Source organism: Callospermophilus lateralis, unplaced genomic scaffold (assembly GCF_048772815.1).
Source record: "Callospermophilus lateralis isolate mCalLat2 unplaced genomic scaffold, mCalLat2.hap1 Scaffold_66, whole genome shotgun sequence".
NCBI lineage: Eukaryota > Metazoa > Chordata > Mammalia > Rodentia > Sciuridae > Callospermophilus > Callospermophilus lateralis.
Genome location: NW_027514882.1, coordinates 2,557,676 through 2,584,236, shown reverse-complemented (window position 1 = coordinate 2,584,236; position 26,561 = coordinate 2,557,676). Strand labels below are relative to the sequence as shown.

Sequence of the window (26,561 nt, the reverse complement as noted above, 5' to 3'; positions counted from 1 at the left end):
TGAGTTTCTCACACAAACCTGTAATGACCTATGGTTTTGCTGGACAGAATGAGAATCTTGAAATTAACTCCATAACAGCTTTGCTTTTCCTTAGAGATAAGGCTCTTGGGGTGTTACATGAGCTCTCCCAGGTCACTGAATTTCTGTCTGTCCTGTTGAAACTTGAGAGTTTCATCCCCAAATGAATAGCACCCAGGGAGGAGGGGATCTAAAAGAATAGCCCAGATTTTGAAAGCACCTGAGCATATGGCAGCCATACAACAAATACTCAAAATGAACTCCATTCTTTATTTTACAGCTTTAAAATATATATTCTTTAGCCTAGACATCTCTGCAGAGCTTAGTCTATACTCTTTCTTTTTTAATTTTTTAAAACTGTTTTTTGTAGTTGTAGATGGATACAATACCTTTATATAATTTATTTATCTTTATGTGGTGCTGAGGATCGAACCCAGGGCCTCACACATGCTAAGCAAGCGCTCTACCACTGAGCTACAACCCCAGCTCCTCTATGCTCTTTTTAATACCTTCAGAAAGAAAACCAAGTAACCAAAATCACTGGAGCTTTATGAGTACACTGTCTCCTGGGTTCAGGATGTGGCCCAGTCTTGGGTAGGTCCATCTGTAAAAAATATGGTTTTGATACTTGAGAAACCCAAATCCCTTGGATGGTGACCCCAAAAGATCAACCTGCAAATAAACTCTATGATCAGGCTCCAGGGGAAAACTTCCTTCACTATTTCTTCATCTCTAGAGCATATTTTTCAATTTCCATTCACTTTTTTGTTGAGTGTCTATGCCTGTGATTCAACAGGATACCCTTTTCCTTTTGGAGGAGAAGGATAGCTACCATTTTTCATGCCTATTGAGAATGTGTTTCATGATTCTAGACATTATTCTCTTAACTTGTGAAATAGTTTTGGGTTATTTGGGTATCAAAAATAAGCTTTGAAAGAAGATGGATTTGCAAATATCCTTTTCATAAAAGACATTCTAATTTTGTCATGATCCTTCTGTTGGATGTTTATGCTATTCTAACCCAAATATTTTTGTATGACAATATCAGGGAACTGTTATATGGATATATACCTCTTTTTTTTTTTCAACGCACTTTTCTGATGGTGATGGGTTACTTCTGGACTTTTTCTATTGACTGTAATGCATCTTGTTTTTCTTTCATTGGCTGTGAATGGCTTTCTCATGATATTTGTATTTGATGAGAATTACCATGCGTGTCTGAGAAACATTCAGAGTTATGTGGCTAAACCATATTGTTATTCTAGGTAGGTGTTCTTTCTCAGAACCATCTACAGGAAAGTTCTGGATGCTCAGGGTATTTGTTTCTCCAGTAAAATTAACTAACAAAATAATGATCATTGTGGTATAATTTTCAGACACCTGCCTCTTCCGTCTGAGGTAGCAAACATGCCAGCGATACCAATTCTTTGGCCTTTCAAGTGCAGAGGGCCACCTGCAAATCTGCATGGATGGGCAAAGCTCTGTCATCTCTGGTGATCCTCGGTGGAGGGCTGATGTATTTCAAGCTGTTCTTCATGCTACCACAGTTTCTTTGGCTGCTTTCTCCAAGAAAATCTCATGTTCTGAACCCCAACGAATTCTATGACAGAATGCAAAGGACATTGAGATGCTTCACAATATGGTGGATCAAGCTGAAGGCTCTCTCCACTTTCTCTCTGTTTCCATGCAACCATCTATACAACCTGGTATAGATTCCTCATTGTATAGACTACAGAAGGAGTAAATGTGCAGTACAATTTGTGAAGGCTCAAGAAATAACATTTTCCTAATTGCTTCAATCATCATTATCACAGTTTCAACCACTCCACGGGTTTCTGACCACACAGAACAGAACCAGGACTGGAACCAATGGAGGCCAAGCCATTCAAACCCAGAAGCACCACTTGAGACAACCACAAGAATAACTGGTAATGGGTTATATGTAATTAACGAAAGATATTTTTCCTTCAAAGTCTATGATGCTGCAATTGTCAACCCTTAGGACACAGTGGAAAATTTAGTTAATGTTGCATCATAAATTCTCAGTGAACTTTCATAAGGATGCTCAATTCCATTTAGGAGTCAGATATCAGTCATATCATCTGGGCACAAAGTATTTTGGGGGGGCCTTATTATAAAATGAATACATTTGAATGGTTTATAGTGGAATATCAAGTAATCATGAAGAAATTTCATGCCCATTCATTTTTTTCTTGGGACATATTAGTGAAATCATTCAAATTTTTGAGAGTGGTTGCTCCGAAGTAGTGTTCAGACATAACACCTTTAGATAGCATGTACATAAATGGAAGAAGAAAACCAATAAAAGTTGATTGATTAAAAAAAAAATCACAGCATGTATAACCTCACCATAACAGATGTAGACAGAAATGGCCCCAGTGTTCATGGAGAAAACTGGACCCAGGAACCACAGCCTCCTCTCATTCACCATGAGCATCAGGATGAAGAGGAGGCCCCACATTCAACAAGCACAAGTAAGGATGGCGGTCGGCAGCTCTTGGTTACGGGAGTGAGTAAAGACATTCCGGGGGCTAGGGAAGACAATTTTTAGACACTGGCCACACTCTGTGTCTCTGAACAGTCCTAATCTCTGCAGAGGCTGAAAAGGGGCCAAATCTGCACACAATTTTTAGAAACTGGAAGAAAAATGCTAACTTGTCAGGTTGCACGAAAGGCCAAAACGTTTATCTGAGATAAATTCTATATCTGAGATAGAATTCTGTGTTAAAGATTCCCAGAGGTCCCATATGGGTGATTTGTGTGGGTTTATGGAAATGTATGGTGAAGAGGGCGTTCTTTGAGTGCTTAGTGGAGGATCTGGAAGGAAAGTTTGACAAACAGAAGGATCTTTGGAATTCTTCTTTCTGTGAGGATGTATGATAAACCCACTTTCTGTTTCATGTTCTCTTTCTCTGTTATAAAATGGCATCCCTTGAACTCTTGGAGAAAAGTCAATAATATACATGGTCTGCATTTGAATTCTACAACTGCTCTTTTTCTGTTTCCAAACCCAGGGGAACTTGAGGGATGCTTTGATACTCTCACTGTCATTCTCCTTATGCACAAACACCTCAGGTTTTCTAAAATAATCTCCAGGCTCACCGCTTGACTATCAAAATAGGATGAAAACAAAAAGAGAAAAAGTAAAAAAGTATGTTCTCTTCTTTCAGATTTGTAGCTCTGAGAGATGCCTACCTTATTTGGAATAAAGTAAGCTTTTTTTTTTAGATAACAGTTTGTAGCATTTTTGAAACTGTGGTTCAACTATCACTCTCACAACCTTGAATACCCCTGTAGGGGACAGGTACTAAACAGTGACTTAGAAGCTAAAGGAGCTTTTGGGAATCACTCATCTGAGGGATCCCAGACAACCAAAGAAAAATTTAGGACACTGTTCAATAAGTCCTGCACATTGTACTGAACATGTCCAACAGGCAGGCCCACATGTGATTTCTTAGCCTAATATATTTGATATAAACGTAATGATTGTGAGCTGGGTTAACAAAGAAGAGTTCTAATAGGAAAAGGAAGAGAGAGGAAGTCTATAGTCCCCTTTGGGCTCTAATAGTGTATCTTAGAAATTATTCTAAACATTTTGTACTGAAGCAGAGCACATCCTAAGAGACCTGGATTTAATGAGCCTAATGTCAGAAGGTAGTGGTTTGGGGTCATTGCCATAGGGTTGTAACCATGTTATAGGTCAGTGTTGTAACACCCTAGACATTGTAACAGCTTTCACAATGGGTAAAGCCATTGCTGGTACATTTTTGTTGAGTGTGCTATAGGGAACGTGACCCATGTGATTTGTCCGACTATTCTTATGTCACAAGTTGTTATACTCTTCCTCCAAAGTCAGCAAAGAGTTTATTCTTTGAACAGTTCTCTTAGGCAGGATATGTGAGGCCACTCACCACAGTAAGATAAGAATAGTACTGGAAATTCACAGGCTATGGCCTGGTCTTAACTTTGCACCAATCCAGCCACATGATTTTGAACCAATTAAAATTTCTTTGGTTCCTAGTTTTTTCAGCTGAAGAATTAAAGGATGGGGCCATTTCATTTCTAATATTCCTTTCTGAATATTAGTGGTGTATCTCCTCGTTGTCTTCCTTTTCTACTGTCTCTCCTCATGAGTCTGTGCCCTTAAAGTATAAGAGCTATTGATGAGGAAATGGGACCACAACGGCTCACAATTGACATTCTTCTCACAGCCTGGGAAACTTCTAGTAGTACAACAGAAGAAACAGCCACCCAGAGAGAACAGTGGTTTGGGAATGGATGGCACGGGGGATATCACCAAACATCAAGAGAAGAATCTCATTCAACAGCAGGGACAACTGGTAATGGATGGTTTAATAAGCAACCTTGAGTGGGAACTTCCTTTTGAATTAAATACTGAGCACTGAGGACATGGGACAAAAGAATAATGAAGAAAAGATCCTGTTAGGTTTCTGAAAAAGTCATGTTGTGGTGAACACAAAGGCAAACCCTAAAGGCTCCTAAAAATCACCTGAACAGGAATAGCTACAAGCACACAAAGGAAACACAGGGAATATTTCCTCGAGAATGTCACTTTCAGATCTAGCTTTGGGCATCCCCTAGTGAGATTATAAGAGAGACACTAAGCTTATAAAATGCTTCCTTTTGTAAAAAAAATCTACTCTCTAATGTGGGCCCATCTTTATAATATGGCCGTGCGAAATACTAGGCTTCTGAGAAAGAATGTTGTTAGAACTCTAGAGTAGAAAGAAGCAGAACCCGATATTATGAGAAAAATGACACCTAGCTGACATCATCTGGGCTTTTGTGCATATCTGTTTGGTGATTTCTCCTTGAGTGTACAATTGCTTTCCTCATATTTATAACCAAGTCACCTCCTCTAATTCTTGAATCGTGGGACTGTAGAAATTGGACTCAAGTCATATCATTCTCTCGAAGTGATGCCAAATCACTTAGTTCTGCAAGCTCTTGTGCATGACTCTTTGGTCTGTGTGACTGAAGTATTGAAATACACCCTGCTTTGTAAAGAATGTGAATTTCACATTCTTACTTGCTACCAGTGGGAAATAGTCCCATGTTTCCATTTGCAATATAGAATATAATGCAAAATATCTTTCCAGTGCATGGCAACTTTTGAATGAATTCCTAGTAGAGCAAGGGATTCAGTGACTGGCTATGTGGTTAGGTTGTTGCTGGGGAGATGCTGTTGTGAGCTTTTTTTAAATCTGTCCTTCTCCATAGGTGAAGAATGAGGCAGAGGCATACGGCACATTTTTTATATGTCATTTGTGCCATGAGTCCCATTATTAAAAGGTTGTTTCTAATAGATTCCATTCATGCTTTGGTGATGAATGGTATTGACTTTCATGCTTAGCCCATGGCAATCTGTTATCTATCTGATTCCTTCTCTATATCACTAACAATCTTTTGTGTATTTCACTGGAATGTGGTTTTCTCTGCGTGACATCATGCACTTGGGTGCTTGTACTCTCCCCTTAAGGGGATTGACACAGCACAGATCAAGAGCTGTTTCTTCATCTTCCCTTGATGCCTATAACTCATTCTGTATCCACTTCCACTGCAGAAATTGTTAATACTTTGTGTCTTCTAGTTCACATGCCAGTTGCCAAGAAAATGAGCATGAATGAACCTAAACCTGCTAAAACATTCTGTATATGAAATCTCTTTGCCCTGTGTACTAGAAAGAGAGTTGTAATGTTTGGTCTAGAGAATCTTTTGAAAAATATCAGTGTGTCCCTGGACAAATGTCAATTAACACTTTGATAATTGCTTGAACTGCATGGTCATAGAAGCTTCAGCCCACAATGGCCATCCAGATCAAAGAATGACAACACAGCGTCAAGAGGACGATTTCTGGACTGATTACTTTGACCCAATCTCACATCCAATGGGACGAGGTCATCAGACAGAAAGAACCACGGGTAATAGATCTCTGAACATTTGAATATATATATATATATATATATATATATATATATATATATATATATATATATATATAACAGCAGAGTGCATTACAATTCTTGTTACATAAATAGAGCACAATTTTTCATATCACTGGTTGTATACATAGTATATTCACACCAATTCATGTCTTCAAACCTGTACTTTGGATAATAATGATCGTCACATTCCACCATCATTAATGAATATATTATGTTTTTAAAATCATGCAGTTATTTCTCTTAGCAATGTGTCCTGGGTTTTAGGCCAATCTACTTTCCCTGGGAACTTGAAATTTCTTCAGAACTCAGTTTTCTTGGTAGGAGAAATAGACACATTCATTCGAATATGAAGTCCTGATATTAGAATAAATAATTTTGCAAGAGCATTAAAGGATTATTACTTATATATTGTGAAAATGGAAGTCTTTTCCCATGTGGAGGGGTTAGTCCCAAGATTGCTCTTCCATTTACTTTTTTTAAGTTTTAGTAGTAGTTGGATACAATACTTTTATTTATTTATTTAAAATAGTGGTGCTGAGGATCGAACCCAGGGCCCCGCACGGGTTAGGCAAGCGCTCTACCGCTGAGCCACAATCCCAGCCCTCTTCTATTTACTTCTAACCCAAGGTTTTCAAAAGAACAAGGTTATGGAGTCAGTGACTATTTCCATTGCAGTCTAAGAAATAACTTGTCTTTGGCAGAAAAATCAGAGAGGTTAAAGAGTTGATGAGTAGTTATACCAAAAAAGTAACTAAAAGGCTCAGAAAACTTGATTATTCTTGTCACATTTAGAGATAATATGGTATTTTGTGATTTGAAATTTAGACTCTTCTTGGCTTTTGGTGAAAGTTCATGAATTTAATGGGTGAACAACTTTTAAATGAGATGGAATTCCTGACTTCTTAGATACCCTTCTTTCTTATTTACCTATGAGCAATTCAAAAAGAGAGAGAAAAAGACAGTAGTTACCGTTCTGCAAGATTAGAATATTGTGAATTGATCCTATCAACTTGTATAAAGGAATTTCTCTTCATTATAACAGGTGACAGTTTGCTTGGGAGAAACTTCAAGAATTGATAGTATGTAGTGCTCCTCTTTTATCAATAGTAAATAAGTTGAATAATCCATAGCCCATGCTCTTTAAGAAACAAAATTAGCTGGCAAAAGAAAGCATTTAGCATCAAAATAGACCTAACAATGTGAAGCAGAAAGAGATGTGAAATCACTATTGCCAACAGTAATTGCTCAATAAATTCAGAGCATCCCACACCCTCCAGAGAGCATTAGAGAAAGATGGATAGGATCTGTTTTGGGGGAAATGGGAAAAAAAAAACTTGGGTAGTTAGAGAAAGGAAGTAAAATATTTTCTTTTAACAAAAGGAGATTCACATAAGGAAGACCACAAAGGAAGAAAAACCAAGAAATAACTATGTCAGATTGGTGGATCCCTTGTCATAGGGAAGAAGAGTTGAATGGCGGGTTGGGGCCATTGCGTTGAATTCCTTTAGTGCCTCATGCAGCCTCTGCACACATTTTAGTGCAACATGGCTCCTGGGGGCTCTGATGACATCCAATAGAAAACAAAGGAAGTAAGAGATCCTCAGAATCAAACTAAAGGGTCTTCAAACTGAGGCAGAGAAAGGGATCCCATTACATGGTGAGCAGGTAAGGACAATACAGCTGGCTTCAACTGAGGAGTAGGATACTACCTCTTGAAGGAGTCTATGAATAAAATGAAAATGAACAAGAGTGGCTTTTTTCTGGCAGAATATCTACTAGGAATTTTAATTTGAGTTAGTTGGCCTTTCCTCTTCTTTGAAATCTGAGAGAGTAGAGTCTGCCATACATTTCTATCCTGCAAAGATCTTGATGATCTTTTCTTTTAGATTGTGAAGACTTCCCTGCAGATATGGGAGCCCAGTATTTCAGCACTCTCCTCTGGAGCTATTTGGAACAGATTACATTTCCCCAGAGGCAATAGTGTGGGTGGATTGACTCAACCTTTGGCCTCTGTTTCACTCAGGATTTGTTTTTTCAGCAGAATAGACCTGTGAAATCTATTAAAAATAGGATCTCAAACACTTTAGTGCTAAGTCTCTGCACCACTCATCACTATAGAGAGTAAACTTCAAAGATACCTCATATTTGTGCTTCTTGGGGAGGGACTCAGTGACATACACTGCTTCTTGTTTCTTGTCCCTGCTACTTCCTGTGGCCTCTGCCTAGGTAGTATTATATAATGATTGTTTTGTTTTGTTTTGTTTTGTTTCAGTTTTATTTACATGTTCACTATGTGAAACAAAAAAGGACTCAATGAGGGAAGAAGGGTGTTAAAAAGTCATTTTGCCTACTAGGTGGGAGGTGATTCTGCATGTCTAAGAAAGGCCATGGGCACGGAATGGGACTAATATGGGTTATGTTTCTGCCTCTGCAAGGCTCGGGAGTCCCATCCTGTGCTCATGTAGCATCTTTCTAGACTCAGCAAAAACAAATCAAAATCACGATTTTTGAGACCACTCCACCCTCCAGTGAAAGCTGGTTACTTCTTGTGACATTCTGAGAAACAACAATTGTCTCCACTCTGGAGCTCTGAAATCAGTTATGTGCTTTCTTTCCTCCGACCGGTTTCAAATATAAAACGAACTTGGCTACAGAACATAAATGACCCTTAAGCGGTGGTTTAGGAAATAAAGCAATAACACTGATTTAATTCCTTCAGATGTGGACTCCAGTCATAGTACAATGCTTCAGCCTCCTGCCGATCCAAACACAGATTTGGTGGAAGACGTCAACGGGACAGGACCTATTTCAGTGACAACTCGTAAGGATGATGACACTCAGCCTTGTTTGTTGACCTCTCTTCCTGCTTCGGCTCTTTCCCATGCTGGTCAAGATGCAGTGTTTGGTGGTGGAATTGTGCATTTTTTGTTTTTTTTTTTTTTTTTTTTTTGCTACGTGGCTCTGCTCACCCCGGGGTGTTATGCTATCTTCATTGTCTATATTTCTTGTGGGTTGTTGAAACCTGGCGTTACCTTCATTCTTGGTGCCTTCCAGATTCAATGACTTTCTGAAGGGGGGGGAAATAAAGGAAGGAAGGAAAAGAGGAAGAAAGAGGGAAAATAAGAAGTAAGGAGAGAAAGGGAGGAAGAAAGAACAAAGGAGAAAGGAAAGATCAGAAAGGAAGGAAGAAGATAAAAATGGATGTCCAAATGCATTCTAAGTACTCATATTAGGGACACCCAAGACCTCAGAAAGGACAGAGGTTTCTCTTTGTTTTAACTGACCACCTCCTTGAACTCCCAGCCTTGCTTCAGTAGAGGCAGACAGATTGCTTTCATGGTTGTGAAAAGACATTTTGGGGAGCCAGATCGTCAGAGAGAGGTGGGAAATCACTTTAATCCACAGAGGAGGGCAAGGCACATTGTGGACAATTGACAAAGGTGGCAGGGTCCCCCGAGGACCTGGACAAAAGAAAGGAACATTTGCCAATGTCCCCCCTTTTTTTTATCACTAAGCATTCGGTAGGAAGCAGCATTAAACTTCAAGTAGCCTTATTTTTCACCATATGTACAGGCAAATCTTAGAGATCAGGCTGAAGTCATTCATAATTTCTTGGCAGAATATGAAGGAAATCCAGAATTGAGAGGGTCTCATTTTACTGCTTGCTACTCATAATGGGGAGAGTCTTTTATATGAGCCCTTGAGGCCCAGCAAAAGATCAGCAAGCATGTGTTTGATTGTTGGCCATATAAATAGCACAGTGTGAAGCATCAAAGGAGCTGGTAAATAAGCCTATGAACTGGCTTCTGCCAATGAAGAGGTTGTATTTCCATTTTATGTTTCTTCTGGCTTTTGTCCTGATGTTGGGTTTGGGATTTGGTGGATGTCTGTCTCTTGGTAATGTTTATTTGGTGGTGGTCTCGACTGATGGGTGTGTTTTATGGAGTGCTTGCACCTGCAACTCAAAGGTCAGTACCTTTCCTAGAAGAATGCAAATGAATGAATTCAAAACACTCAAAGTGATTTCAGTTATGGGCAATGGTTCAACCTCAGAACACTGAGGGTCCTGTGTTTGCCCAGGGAACCATTTCCTTGGTGCAGTGATGAGAATCCCTGTCCACAGACGAGATCAAAAAACCAATAATAGAATGAAATGGTATATTTCACTTAATGGTTTTTAGAAGGGAGTTATGTATTTCCTTGTATAAATTTGATTTGAGTTACTCAAGCAGGTCATCCTAAATGGGATCTTTTCTCTTCTGTGGTTACAGGTATCCTACACAGTGTTATTTTTTTTCCTACAGTCATGTTTGTTGACCCTCAATTAGATGCTTTTGACTACTGATAGGAACACTAAAATTTAAATATTCCTTTTCCATGTCTCCGTGTTCTCTGGTTTTCTTGAGGGTCTGGGTGCCATGCTGTAGTGGGAACTGGGCTGATCCATGGTGGGTGGGGAGTTCTGGTTTAGGCTTCACCTTGGCACTTGACCTTGATGGACTGTACCCAGAGACAAAGGGGAAGAAGGTAGAGACAAAATGGAATTCTTCTGCATATTTCTCCATGCGGTGTGGCACATCTCGTCCTCCCCATGCACCTGTGCATAGATCATTCCTGTTAGCAGATCTCAGAGGGCTTGTATTACGGTTCAAAATAACACTGGCTTCATCCCTCATTGAAACAGAGCACAGTCATTCCCAGAGCTTCTCTACGTCACATGGAGAACTGGAAGAAGATATAGAGCAAACAACCGTTTCTACTATCACATCTAGCAGTAAGGATTATAAAGCTCAGCTGGCTTCAGCTATTGATAAAAATCACTATTTTAAGGGTGCTTTTTTCAATGTCTTTGGTGGAGGGACCTCAGCTGGCTGTTGCTACACTGCTTCTTTTGATCAAAAGGTGCATCTGGTGGTGGTCTCTGCATTTTCTGCTCTGTAGACCTCTTAGAAGCCATTGTACATTAAATGTAAACTGTGTTGCTTAATCTCTAAGGCCATACTTCTCAAGCTCTAGAGTTGGTGACTTGGTTTAAAAACAATGTATTGCTTCCTTACTATTTGTGATTGCTGTAAAAGTCTGATTCTATCACTTTATGTTCTTTACATTAACAACATTATTTTGCCATTTGACCTCTGGAACGCAACTCTGTGGTGCTGGTGACCAAGAAGCAGTGCCCTCCTGGAAAGGGAAGGAAGAGTTAAGTTAGCAGCCTTAGGTCTTTGAAACCTTGCGTTTTCTATTTCACTTGCAGGCAGCATAATTTTATCTTTCACACTTTGCTTTTAAATGCGGTGTTCCTTCTAGATCTTTGAAGGTGGATTCCACTGAGAAAGAGCGCAAAATTGTCTAGTACCTGAGCTGACTTCAAGGCCACAGCTGTCTCGGCCTAAGCCTTACCTTAACACCTCAGGCAGATGTTTCAACAAATGCTTCTTCTGGGTATTAGAATCACTTCTGTTGAGTGCCGTCCAGGTGGCATCTATTGAGAAATATCAGTTTTGTTCAAGAGTGTGACCAACTTCCCTGTCTTTTGCTTTTGTTCTTGGATAACAAGAGGAAGGCTTTTGTAGCAATCGCATGCTCTGAAAAGAAGCACGTGGAGGGTGGTGATCTTACCCATGTGGGGTTTTCATCGATTCCACCTCCATACAGATAGGAATGATGGCAGAGGTGGAAGAAGAGGTGGACATCCTCCTGAAGACTCAACTACCTAATTGGAAGGTAAAACCTCCCACTACCCAGACACAAGGGAAAACAGGACCCGCATCCCAGTGACCCCTGCTCAGCCTGGGGTCTTTGGAGTTACTGAAGTTCCTGTTGGAGATTTCACCTCTAATGTTGATGGCTCTTTACCAGGTAATTTGGCCACTTGTTATCTGGTTTGCTTTCTTTACAGAGAGAAATCACATGCACTTTTTTCCTATTAAAGGGCTATTTTCTGCGTAGGCTGTGATTAGGCAACTTTGTAACTTTCATCCTGGACATCAACTCTACCGTCAGTAAACTCAGGTTTATTTAGGATAAAAATAATGCTTCCATTTGCCAGTGCACTTTCCATTGTGTGTGTGTGTGTGTGTGTGTGTGTGTGTGTGTGTGTGTGTGACTTGGTTGTTATGGTGAGATTTCTTTCTTTGTCTTCTTCTTCATCTGGTGATCTATCAAGTTGAACCATATGAAATTAATGGTTTTGTGGAAATAATTGAATATTGGCAATTTCATTTGATTCAACTAATATATGCTGCCTGTTTAGTATAGTTTGCCCAAATGTGTGAGTAATTTCCTTTATTATCTTTTATTGGTGATGGATTGATCAATTTTACCTTTGTTGATGGGCTGGTGGCTAATGTCCTGTAGTTATGATGCACTAAAAGCTTCATGATCCAATCTACTATTAATGAATAGAAACTACTTCTTTTATTGTAATGGCATAGAAATGACTTATTCAATTAAGTCTGATATGCACTTGGAATGAGACTCTTCTTCTCAAATAAGCAGTTTTCTAATTATTCTTTTGTCTGTTTCTCACTGTGCATTAAGAAATTCACAGTAAAAAGGGGGGAACTAGAAAACATTCACTCTAGCTAGGAAAGTAAAAACAAATTCCCTCTTCCTAGTATCAGCCATTTGAGTACTTCTTATGGCTCATTAACATATTAAAAATTAGTGAATTTAAATATACTTTTTTTTTAATAACAGAGACCCTCCCTCCACAACCCTTCCTCCCAAAAGAAGAAAAAAAATATGAAACCTAATACATAAAACAGGTGGCTGTGTGATGCTATGCCTGATGTAGGAAAAGAAATTCTAGAAGGTCACTTGTTTGGCCTGTCTTTTCGGCTGCCCACGCCAGGATTTCAAAGAAAATAGTTTAAAAAATACTGACCTCAGCAATACTGGCAGGACAGAGCCCCCTCACATTTCTTGTTTTTTTTTTTTTTTCCATTTAGCACGGTTCTATTCTTCCTTGCTAAAAACTCCAAGAACCATTGTTGGATTTCTTCTGGAGACGTGAATGTTATGAGTACTGCCAGCTGGGAGTACCCCTGTAATCTCAGCAGCTCTGGAGGCCAAGACAGGAGGATCATGAATTCAAAGTCAGCCTTGGCAAAAGCGAGGTGCTAAGCAACTCAGTGAGACCCTGTCTCTAAATAAAATACAAAATAGGGCTGGGGATGTGGCTCAGTGGTTGAGTGCCCCTGAGTATAATCCCTAGTACAAAAAAAAAAGAGTACTGCTTAGTTTCTCTTGGCAAAATAAGGCCTGTTGTGCAACCTAATGGATTTAAATTTTAAACAGCAATTTTAATAGTTACAGTATCCTATAAGGTTTACAAAACCATGGTGATAAAAGGCCTTCTATACAATCTGTATTCCCAGGTACTAATCCCTTCTGTGGAGTGTACAAGTGTAACCATACAACAGATTTTTCATGGTTCCCCGTGGAGTAAATGATTAGTGAATAGTCTGATTTCCATCCTTGGTTTTCATTCAAACACTCATCCAAGTGTATTTCTGCCCATACATTTTTCTCAGTCTCTATGTTTATGGCTAGGAACTAACACATTCAGAACCGTGGTGGCAGTGCTGGTGATGGTTTTGGTGATAGTGGTGGTGCTTTTGGTATCTGGGATTACAATGGGGCATTTCAGCAAGTGCTGCCGTCTGTTTTTCTAACCATCAAACAAGGAGCAAAGCAATCTCTCTAATATAATTATGAGGGTGATCACCTTTCCTCATCAGGGAAATGAAGATTATCAGGTTACTGTTTTCTTTCCAGGTACCTTCTCAATGGATGACTACAGCCACTTTATGAAACCATTGTTGTGATTTTTTAAAAAACAAGATTCTAGTATGATTAGTTTTTTTTTTTTTTTTTTGAAATGTGGTGTTGTTGTGGGGTGGAGAAGACAGTGAATTCCCATAGGCTAAATCCGGGATTCGACCTGTAGATACAGATTTTAGCAATTCTTGAGTTGGTCTAAGATTAAGCTTCATAGTAATGGATGTTTGAGAAGATGGGATTATATCAACTATTGGTATTGAAAATATAGACTTGATTTTTGGAAAATCATTAAGAAATAATTCTAATACCTGGATACACATTGTTCACATGTTATCATCTCACAATTTCTTTTTTCACTTTTTTTTACCCCCTTTCCCCTAAATAGGTGGTTGAATTTTCTTTTTGAATCTTTAAATCATTCCATCACAAGATTTTTTAATTTTAACTCATTTCCTGCCTTCAAGAAATCTCTTTAAGTGTTCCATGCCCTGAGCCAGAGTACACAGTGATCAGAAGTCTCATAATCCAATTTTTACTGTCTTTATTTAAAATACACAATGTCCAGTTCCAACCTCAGATCTGTGAGGGCATCGTATTTTTGTGGAAGAGTTCTTTGCCACCGTTCTTGGATTTCTACCAAAAGCACATCTCCTAGGGTCATCCATGAGGACCTATGCTACATCAGCTCCCTTAATTCTGGGATTTGCAATGTTGGGGCAAGGATCGCCTACAGATTTAGATGGGAGCTCATATCCCACTTGAATCAAAGTGTGAAATATGATATATAAAGAACTATGTAATGTTTTGAACAAAAAAATAAATAAATAAATAAATAAAATGAAAAAAAAAAAGCCAAAAAGTGACGGGTTGTATGAAAATGCAAGTACTCCATACTGACCTTCCATCATTGCCCATGACAGGAGACCAAGACGCAGGTGGGAGGTCCCATACCACACATGGATCTGGATCGGCTGGTGAGTTTGAAACTGCTGTAGTCGTTTACTGTTATAATCGTTGAACCTGAAGATTACCAATGAAGTGTGAGTCAGTGTCTCCAGAGAAGTTGTTCACACATTTTTAGCATGCATTACAATCGCGGGGAGGGTGAATGAAGTCACATTGCTCGGGCCCCACCCTGAAAGTTTCTGATTCAGTAGGTCTGGGGTGCAGCCCAAGTATTTGTACTTCTAATAAATTCCCTGGTAATGCTGATGCTTCTGGGACAGGGACCACACTTTGAGAACTACTGCTCTGGAGGCAAGTCTTCCATCTGAAAGGATCAGCAAGAATTCAAGCAGGGCTGCTTGTTAACATTTGCCATCTGCCAGAATGACTAAGAGTGTGAGTCTGAAAGAGGAATATCCTGATCCCAGTTCCTCTACACATTAACCAAGAAAGATACACAAAGGTTTGGAGATTCAGTTTCCTAACTAATAAATTTTCGATAATTTGTCACAGGGCATTGATTTAAAGTCACATGATACAATGGCTAGCATTTAAGAGTTTACTGAGTGTTAGCAGCGTTGTTCAAAACACTTCAGAGGTTATACCATATGCGACTGCTATTTCTTCTATTTCTATAGGGCAATAATTATCAGTAATTATCAAATTCAAAGTTCATCTAATATTGATTCATTTAATTAGACTGCAAACCCTGTCGTATATAAGGACCATTTTTTATTCCCATGTTCCAGATGAGGAAACGAAGGTAAGTAAGTAACCTGGCCAAATTGGCATGTCCATTGAGTGACAGAGTCAGGTGTAAAACCCAGAGATGCACTGCCTCTCATAAGCACAATCTAGAGAAAGCAATCCATTACAACCATAGTTACTGCCAGGCACACATTATTAAATAGATTCCTGTTTGCTCTCAGATCTCATCCCTGAAAACAGTACTTCCGGCAGCAAAATTTTGACATGGGGCAGCTGATCTCTCATGCTGGGGCTAGTGAGAGGCTCTGCCATTGCTGCCTACTGTGGTTCCCCGTTAGCACTGCAAATCCAGGTGACCTCACACAAACCAGTTAATCCATGTAAATTATCATCCTCCCCTTCATGCCCAAGTTGGGGCAAGGATTGCCTACAGATTTAAAGCCAATCTGAAAATGGATAGTTACATGGTGGCTTTGATGATAACCCTTTATGGAAGAGCATGGGAATGTAGGGCTCATTTGAAATACTTCTGAAGTAGAGACAGAAGTTGAAGGTTTCTTGGGTAGGGCCCTTGACCTTTCCCAGCCTCAGATCCTTATTAGTAAAGAGCAGAGCAGACCAACCAGCCTCGGTTACCCCCTAGAGTTTTATGAGGAGCACAAGGTGTCAGGAATGTGCAAGTATTTTGGAAACAGTAGGGAGTTATTATTAAAAGTCCTGCTCTTTGAAACCACAAGACTCCAGCTACTCTGAATCGATTGGATTAGCATTTGCATTTTAACACCCTCCAGGTGGTTTGTGTAGAAGTCAAAGTTTGAGAATCTCTCTCCTCCACTGCCTTTCTCACAGCTGAAGCCAAATGAAGGCTCTCTGCCCATGTCTCAGGTTGGGTCTCACCTCCCAACAAGGGTGCCCGGTGCCCCTCTTTGCAGAACTTGCTCTCCCTGCCAGTCCCAACCTTGATGGATTTGTGGACCTCTCTAGCTCAGGAGAGCCTGCTGTCTCTTGTCCATCCTCTTCAGCTTTTGCCTAAAGTGAGAATATGGTGGGCGGGAGCTGGTCTTTTTGTTTGGATCCTGTGCAGGTGTCTATTGTTCAAACAGGAGGTTTCATGTTGTTGTGTACACACCCAGATCTTTCCTTGCTGGGAGCACTTTTTGGAAAATCAAAATAAAGAGATTATCATCTATTAATGGTCTCCCTTTAAAATATCAAAGGCTGCTGTGAGGCAGAAAAAAAAAATGACCAGAGAGAGTGACTGTACCTTAGGTGGTTTCCAAGGCCAAAGATCTCCAACTTAGATGGCCACTATCCCACGACTTGTGCAGGTGAAGACCTGCCAATGACCAAGGACCCTGGCAGGCACTTAGGGTAAGTGCTTTGGACACTTTTGAGGTTTGTGGAGTAAAAGGCCATTGTCAAAAATGGGCTGGAGTATGTTGAAACAGTAAGACATCTGGTAAGAATTTGCTCTATTATGAGTTTTAACAAAAACATCGAATTATATAAACAGGAGTCTTCCTACCCCAAATAATCATTGTAATCAAGATTTCAGGGTCTGTTCTGCAGATTCCAAAGTCTGACTCTCTAAGAAAAGCTAAGACAGCAGTCCCCTGCTGTCTAAATCTGCTGACTGGCTAAACATCTGAGTTTTCTCTCCCCAGTGGCCTTCGGTAGATTATGGCAGGTTCCCATTTGCTGGAGGAAAAAGCTCATTGTAGTAGGACATTTCAAGTTTTGCTCTCAGGTAGTATAGGAAGCATCAAAAGGCAAAAACAAACACACAAAATTCATGAAGCTTTAATTTAGGTAAGTCTCTTAGCAAGGTGTCTTACAGGGGTTTGGTTGTTGTTGTTGTTTTAATTTTAATATGATACCGTTCTCATTTTGATAAGCCACCTATTGTTTTGACTTGTGGATTGTATGTCTTGCAAATGCTTCTCTCCCATTTGGGACTTTGGGATCATTTCCTTATTATTACAATATTTAGTAGTAGAAAATGTTCATTTTTTCCAACAAAGGTATGTTCCACCAATACATGGGTAAGGAATCTACTAGGGTGATTTTTCATTGACAGAAAAGGTCATTGCTCCCAAATCCTTATTATTTGGTGTTTGTTTTGGCTTCTGTGATGATATTACAGGTGATCTTTAGATTCAGTTTGGACATTACATGTGTAAGCAGTGAGAGGGGTGGACACCTGACTTTTAAGAGTGTCAAGATTTGAGACATCTGAAGCCAATTCTTTATTTGGCTCAGGACCAGAAGTGACCATTGCATCCCCTAGAGATCTTGTTAAAATGAAGACTCTGCTTCGGTAGGTTTGTAGGAAGGCCTGACATTCTGCATTCCTGGTGAGCTCCCAAGTGATGGCTATGCTGCCAGCCTAGGGGCCAAACTTGGAGGAGCAAGGTCCTAAATTAAACATAGAGATTAATAATTACACACAACTACCATGACTGCATAGTTCTTTAAGTCTCTGTGAAATGATGATTAAGTAGATTCTATTATTATCATGCCCATTTCATAAGTGAGAAAACCAAGACTTAAGGAGGGTAATTTGACCCAGCCCACATTGTTAGCAAGAGGCAGATGTAGGACTGGAATCCAAGGCTGCCCAGCTAGAGCCCAAAGCCTTAACCACTGCACCACACAGCTTCTAAGAATTTTCATGTTCCTTGACACAAAATAATGTTTCTGAGCCTTCCCCTTAATTGCATGGAACTCTTGAGGGGGGTGGATTGTCTTGCAATGTTTTTTATATAACACCATAAATGTCTGTGGCTTCAATCTATAAATAGTTTCTTAGTGATGCAGACCTTGGAACTTGGCCCCACGTGTTGCTCTGGAAAGAACTCCTGGTTGTGCATTCCAAACTTGAGCTAAGAGATCTTGTTGCTTTTCCCCGTAGGACATTCAAGTGGGAGTCAAGAAGGTGGGGCAACCACGACTTCTGGGCCTATAATGAAACCCCACATTCCAGGTGAGTTTAAAACTGTGAAGCAAAAAAAAAAAATCAAAGAAAGTTTCTCAGAATGTTCCAGGAAGAAGAAGAAACCCAATCAAATGCCCATTCTCCTAAATTAAGGTCCCCTGAACCTGATGTCTTCTCTTTGAAAGTTTAAGAATGAATGAGAGTACCATGCTTCTTGGAAGAAAAGGATGGAACACTCTTGTTTCCTTGGTCCCCTGGGTCACCTAGGTGGGCTGAGCTCACATTCAGATCCCCTGGCCTGTCTCAGAGAAGTGCTATGTTATTTACTAAAGTTTTCTTCACAAATGAGTGATTACCTGAGCTCTCCTAGGACCTTCCTATTACCACCCACTGTCCCCTTTATTTCTTGGGCTGGATTTTTTTTTGCATTGCAAATAAGGAGGAGACATAAGGACCATCTGTGTTGGGTGGAGAAAAAATATCTTTTCCCTTCATTACTTTTTTCATGAGGGTCAATCCACTGATCCAGTACAAAAAAAAAAAAAAAAAACTTTTCAGAAAATACTCCATGTGCAAGTAGTGAGGGGGGTGAATGGGTGAACACTGACTTTTAAGAATGTCAAGATTTGAGACATCTGAAGCCAGTTCTTTATTTGGTTCAGGATCAGAACTGACCATTGGTAAAGGGCGATTACAGAAGGGAAGGGCTCTCCCAGCATAGTAAATTACCCTTTTAATTCTCCCCTACTTGGAGGGCTCCAAACTGAGCCACCCATGGGGAAAGAGAAGAATGTGGTGTATGCCTGGCTCCTCTGCCTCAGCTTGTCTGAGCACACTTGAAGGCAGAGCCTCTGGAGAGAGGGGATGGGCTGCCAGGGAGGAAAGGGAAGGAGAAGAGAAATGCAGGAACTGTGATTTGGCAGTAGGCATCTTCCCAGCTCAAGTGAGAGTGAATGTGGAACATCTCAGGACTGGAGACCAGGGCCAAGGTGCAGGGTAGGCTGGAGAAATAGTAAACTCCCGTCAGCCTCCCCACTACTTAAGATGAGCCAAAGGTGGTACCCAGCAGGAAATAGGAGGAAACCAAGACTTCTCAAGAAAGTGGACAATGAATGACTTTACATCTTTCTTCTTTCTCAAACCCTGGTTCATTGCAAAAATATAAAACTTCCACTTTCCAAGTCCTATCTTAATCCTATCAAAGCCTGATCTTAAAACAAGTGTATAGTATTTCAATAGGGCACAGTCATACATAGTATCAAAGAGGTTTTCAAAAATATAACTAATCAAATGGATGAAAATATCTCACCATTCAGAAGCTCCATCGTTACTATTTTCATCTGTATTCTTCCTGTTGTCTTTCAATGTAATTTATGTACAAAAATAGAACTGTATGGTATGTGCAGTCTGGTCAACCATTCCTGGTGGTTGACCACAGCTTTTTCACATAGTTTACTATTTTCTTTTTGGATATATACAATGGATATATCCTAATTTATTTAACCAATCCCCTACCATTGGATATTGGGTTGTTCCCAACTTTTAATATTAGAAACAGCACAGTAAAGTGCATCTTTACAGCTAATTTTGAGATTCTATAAGTTCCAGGAAGTATAACTATGGGATTGAAAGCATGAATATTTTGAAAACTCTTGCAAATGGAGCCAAATGACCTTCATTACGTGTACACAGATTCACCCACTTTCTACCTCCTTAGCAGGGTCCTTTGCCACACTCACTAGAATGTGATCTTCTTTTTGTTTAGAATGTTTCTTTCAAAAGAAGCATGAATTTCCTTTAACCTATTTAATAATACTGCACCAAAGGCATCTACAAGTCTCAACAAGTCACCCTAGGTGTTTTTTGGAAAGAGATTTCTCATGGTAGGACTTGAAAATGCTGACTGATGATTAAAGATTCATTCAGGAGGCCTGTTGGACAGCAGTACAAAAAAATTCTTATTTTACAATGACGTGCCTGGTGGCTGGACCTTTTGGTTGGAGGGCTCTCGGTGCTGACTGTGGTTCTTACTTGAAACAGGTTGATTTTTAAACTGCATTTTTGGTTTTACAAAGTACATTTCCAAAGCTCACGCGTGTCCTTTGGTTCCTTCACACCAGAGTGGCTCATCATCTTTGCCTCCCTCTTGGCCCTGGCTTTGATTCTTGCAGTGTGCATTGCTGTCAACAGTCAGAGAAGGTAAGAGGCTGCTCCTTGGGGCCTGCGACTTGGGGGAGGCATCATTTAAACTGAGGCTTTATGTCCTTGCTGCTTGGAGTGTAGTTCCTGTGACCAGCAGCCTTGGCTTCCTGGGAGCTTGTTAGAAATGCAGAATCTCAATCCCACCTGTTTTACAGTTTCGGCTTTAACAAGATCCCAGGGCTTGGTGGGCATGGCACAGTTTAAGAAACCCTCCTGTCCCATTCTTTAGAGAAAGGAGGCATTTGTGATTAGTTGGACCCCCACTTTTAAATGGTGGTTGAATCTCATGGTTCTTAATTTTTGCAGAGTTAAACCCAATGAAGACTCTCTCTCATAAAAGTTATGAAATAGCTCATAGGGAATGCACAACGAAGTATAGATTCACTCATTGATTTGTTAAATAAACATTTATTAAGTGCTTTGAGGATCCATAAAATATGGAAAGATTTAGGGATCTTTAGCCTGAGGCCCATGGAACCTTCCAGAACCATTGCCTGAAGGGTTTTGTGTGTCTTGTGTTTTTTTTTTTTTTTTTGGTTGTTTGTAATAATTTTTTCTATTTTCTGGAAGCTGCAGTTACAAGAATAAAAGTAGTATATTTTGGTGCCCCTGGGTTCAATCCACAGCACCAAAAAGAAAAAAAAAAGTACTATATTAAAGTCAATAGCTGTGTTGCTCGCTATACCTTTGAGAGCATAAAAAAAAAAAATAGTCACACAAAGAACAAGAACCAGGGGTCTAAAAAACCTATGTGCTCCTATTAATAAAAAGGGATTTTTTAAAAAGATGAATCTAAATAATGTGACTTGGGGAAACCATTAAAAAAAAATCTTTATACTTCCCCCCCAGCTTCCTTGTCTTCCCTTGGATCACTGTTGCTCAATTAAATATGAATTTCCCATTGTTTGAAAATAGTCCTTTTGTCCCAGGCCCTAGAATGTACCCCTAATGCTCACATATACAGTCCATAAGTTTTGCACATGTCACCAAGGAGACCTTGGCCTGCATGCTGTCGACGTGGGGAGCCCTCCGAGAAACAGCTCAGCTGTCCCCAAGAGCAGCTGGGGTCTGTACATCTTGGAGGGTTAGCTCCATGTCTTGTCAGCAGCAACAGAGAGGACAAGGCCTCATGGTCCTGGGTCCCCTCCCCCCAAGACCAGCAGTCACCATAGCAACAGGCAAACAGGGACACACAGAACCCAGCAGAGCAAGTATCTCACTGGGAAAGTAGCTGCGTGGATGCCATAAATTACTGTGTCCCGATTTGATAATTGAAAACAGATTTGTCACTCAGCTAAAGGATGGTTAACGGCTGCACAGGCCACGAATGTTTACTGCATTCCTAAAGCCAACAGCCCATTTCTAATCCTGTTAGAAGGCTGGGGCCTTTCTGCTTTGGGTGTTAACACTGAAGAGTGATGCAGAATGCTATTTTCATCAAAGAAAGTTTGGTTGAAAATAGGACCTCAAAACAGACTTATTCATTCAGCAAACATCTTTTTTAATTTTATTTTGGTACCGGGCATTGAACCCAGGGGCACTTTCTCACTGAGCTACACATCCCCAGCCCTTTTTTATATTTTATTTAGAGACAAAGTTTCGCTGAGTTGCTTAGGGCCTTGCTAAGTTGCTGAGGCTGGCTTTGAACTCTCGATCCTCCTGCCTCAGCATCCTGAGCTGCTGAGATTACAGGTGTGTGCCACCGTGACCAGCTCAGCAAATATCTTTTGGGTGGCTCCCGTGACCATCAGCACTGGTGAGAAGGAAGAGAAAAAATGAAGAGTGCTGTTCCTTCCATAGAAGAATCTTGAGTTTTAGTGGCTGTATAAGCCTGTCAGATTTGAGTCACTTCTTATTTGTGGAGAACACCATCAGTGCCAGCCATTGTATAGGGATTATGGTTGAAAGAGGAAAGATGCTAGTGGCTGATGTTGACGTGCAGGATTGACCATGACAAAATACTCTGTGAGACACTGACGTAGGGTGTTCCATGACTTCTTCAATTTCCCCCACCCCCCGCCATCTTCCAAAATTGCTTTCATTGATGTTCTTTAGGAGACCAGCCTCGATGAATGACAGCTCCCCAAGGGGAAATGGACTTGATTCACCCCCACTAAGAGCACACCATTTCAGGAGTCAATTGGGGTGGGAGATACTGGATGAAGTCCAAGAGAAGCAGCCTGCAGGCATCTTTCCCTTAAAGAATTTTTCCAATGTGTCTGAAGAGGGGAAAAAGACCGAGGACATTGTCAGAGAAGACTTTCCAAGACAGGAGGGATTTAAGGACATTTCTAGGCTGATTGTGCAGAAAAGACCTCCGCAGGTCTCTGCTCTTATGGGAATAATCATATTTTCTGTGAACCCAGAAGGCAGTTACCCACCCTCTTCTTGGTAGGTCCCCTCCATAAATCTCCGTGATTTAGAAATGTCTTCCCGGTCTGTTTCCACTGTCTAGCTTGCTGGGATCCTGCTGTCTACAACAGTGCTGTTCAATAACACTTTCTGAGTGATGGACACGTGCTGCATCTGTACTGTTTGTCCATAGCCACTAGCCACCTGTGGCTCATGAGCACTTAAAACATGGCTAGTTCCACCAAAGTAGTGAATTTTAATCCCAGTGGCTCAGGCGACTGAGGCAGGAGGATCGTGAGTTCAAAGCCAGCCTCAGCAAAAGCCAGGTGCTAAGCAACTCAGTGAGACCCTGTCGAGTGCCCCTGAGTTCAATCCTCAGTACCTCCCAAAAATAAAATAATAATTTTAAACTTTACTCATTTTCATTTAAATTCAGTTGACACTTACATAGCCACCTGTGACTGGTGGCTACTGTGTTAGATGGTACAGTTCTTAAACAACGCGAAATAAATTCCTAAATATCTTTTAAAGATTTTCAGGTAGAAGAGACGTGAATCAGTTAAGTTAGTTGCCAAAGAAGTCTTTTGAGATAAATTCCACCATGTCCTAAAAGTTTGTTACCTGGATTTTAAAGCCCATCCAGCTTGCCCTGCCCCCTCCTGGTGAGCCCTTCATCTGGTGGTCACTGTGCTCGGTCACAGCGGGACATTTCCATGAGAGAAGACAAAGGCAAAACACAAGTCAGCAAGGATCCCCAGCCTTGGGAGTCATAAGGTCTAAGCTGTGACTCTGGCAATGTGACTCTAGACAATACCCGTGACCTCTAGACTCAGTGTCCAGTTTACATAAAAAGGAGTTGAGCTGGATGATCCCTAAGGTCTCTTCAGCTGCTGTTCTTCCTTCATTCCTATAACTAAGGAAAATGGAAAATTTAGCCCTTATCTTTTGAAACTATTTATTAGGCACCTAGATCACTCAATATTGGACTGAGTTATTAACAAGAATCATCTTACCCTCCTCCAAGAGCTCAGACAGATAATGGAGTTATATAAATCCAAAGAGGAGAGGAGCCAGCAAGAGGTCAAGTGTAGTATTCCTGTGTTCTAAGGTCAAGTGCTATTTACTTCCAATATCAGCTTCATTTAGATTAATAACGTTCGTCCCCTCCCCTGCGTGCAGAGACAGATTTTTGGTTTTTATGCTTACAAAGCACTTTGCCACTTCATTCCCCTGCTCACCCATCCACCAGCAGGCAAATAGAAATTACTTTAATTAGGCAACTTTCCTCCAAAGAACACCTGAGAATTTAGAATCATGCAAGTGGAAGTCTAGTTGTAGCCCTTTAAACCCTTTTAATAGTACACAAAACATGGTAGGAGGAGGCAGCCAGAGGAAATCAGTCTAGTCCATTTCACATGGCTCTCATTATGCCAGCAATTACAGCCAGCCACTTCTTGATCGCTTCCTGTATTCCGGATACCCGTCTAAGTGCTTAGTGTCCTCAACCCACATTGTTCATAACAGCAATAAATAATATCCATAATAGACTCTTTTATTGAGTACCAGGATCTATGTCGAGGTCTCTCCATTCTCATGTGAGGCTGATAACTCTCAATTGCCTCATTTCCCAAGTACCCAAAACTGAAGCTCAGAGAGGTTGAATAGCCCCAGGTCACACAGGTGCAAGGTCTCACAGCCCAGCCTCCCAAACCCTGCTCTTGACCATGCACCCTACTCTGTGGGCTTTATTCACATTCCCTGTCCTCATAAATGTGCTCCGTAGTTAAAGCATCTTTCCCTCCACCCTTCACCAAGCCTCATGCCAGAGGATATAAGATCCACCTCCTGTGGAGGAGGTATAATTTCTATTTCCCCAAACAAGAGATTAAAGTTTATAGCCTTGGCAGTCCTACAGGGAATGGCCTGTGATCATGAATAATAGAGGCTTTGTCTCTATAACTCAAATATCCAGCGGCAAAGTGAACAATTCCGACTTCATACTGTTTCCAGATATCCAGATGGTTGGCAGCACTGATAAGAGCCAAGCAGGGCTGGGCTTTTGGTCATAAAAGTCTAGATCTGAATATTGACTTTGTCAGTCTTATCCCTTAGGTGAACTCAAGAAAATTATTAAACTTCTCTGGGCCCCAGTTTCCACTGCTGTGTAATGGGGACGATTGCTGCTTTGTGGGACTATTATAAGGATCATGGATAATTATTTGCGAAGAGTCTGGAGTTCAGAAAGTATTTAACTAATGCTAGACCTTCTCTCCTCTTCCCCGCCCTCCTAGTAGTTGTGAAACTGTGCAACTTTGCTTCCGTTAAACACCGTTTTCTAACTGCTCTGTGTGTAGCTGTGATCATGTTACAGGAAAGAGGAAGCCCTGCACCAGGCCGGGAGGGTGAGGCAACGCTATGACAATAGCAGGACAGTCTCATGCTCATTTGTAGAAAACCTTCTTCTGCATTTGAGTCTTAAGTAAGGTTATAAAGAAACCTTAAAGTAACAGCGAATAATTTATCTTCTACTCAGGGTTATACATGAGTGAACCAATGTTAGGGAAAATCAAAAATATGGCCTCTATTTCTAGAACAATGTTGTTTTATTCTTCTCTGTGCAAGCAGTAATAACACTGACAAAGCCAAAGAAATGTTGATGGGGAGAGGAAGTGGTGCGACTTTCTTGAATACACAAATCAGAGTGATTTACAATCGTCATGTTGACGGTTCACCTGAGTCTTCAGGAACTGCTGCAGTGTCCCATTGCATGGTGTGGTGGGAGAAGAATTAGAGCTTGGGAGTCAGACCGACCAGGGATTGAATCCTGACTCTTTTACCGCTTGTTGAATATTTTGGGAAAAATACTAAATATTCAGATCTCCAATTCTTTCTGTGACAGGATGATAATAATAGCACTGGGTTCCCAGAGTGGTGATCATGGATTCTCCAACTCATCCGTGCATCAGAAGCCCCCACAGACTGTTATACCTCAGGTCCTGGGCCCCAATCCTAGAGTTCTCTGATTCACTGAGAATTTCCATTTCTAACAAGTTCCAAAATGATGCTTTTGCTGTTGGTCCAGGGACCTCACTTTGAGAAATGCTGGTTGTTAAGAATTGATAAGATAAAGTAGAGAAGGTATCAAGCTCAGTGCTTTTAGGTCATTATAAACTGTGATGATGGTCATGGTCATGACTGAACAGTGATGATGGTCATGAAGATGGTGATTGAGTCATTTGACCCTGTCTCCACTTTATCTTAGTCAAAAGGCCAGGAACCCATGCTCATTTTACCCTTTCTCTCGATGTTTTTTACAAATGATTAGGTTTGGGCAGAAGAAAAAACTGGTGATCAACAATGGCAATGGGACCATGGATGACAGAAAGCCAAGTGGACTCAACGGGGAAGCCAGCAAGTCTCAGAAAATGGTGCATTTGGTGAACAAGGAGTCATCGGAGACCCCAGACCAATTTATGACAGCCGATGAGACACAGAACCTGCAGAATGTGGACATGAAGATCGGGGTGTAACATCTACACCATTAACTTGAAAAGAAACCACAGTTTGAAATATAACCATTACAGGGAGCTGGGACACTTCACAGATGCAATGTGCTACTGATTGTTTTA

General features: G+C 40.6%; 1 pseudogene; it reads left to right on the top strand.

The window, feature by feature from the left end:
* The first annotated feature begins 1,762 nt into the window (after positions 1-1,762).
* Positions 1,763-26,561, top strand: LOC143640836 (CD44 antigen-like; annotated as a pseudogene).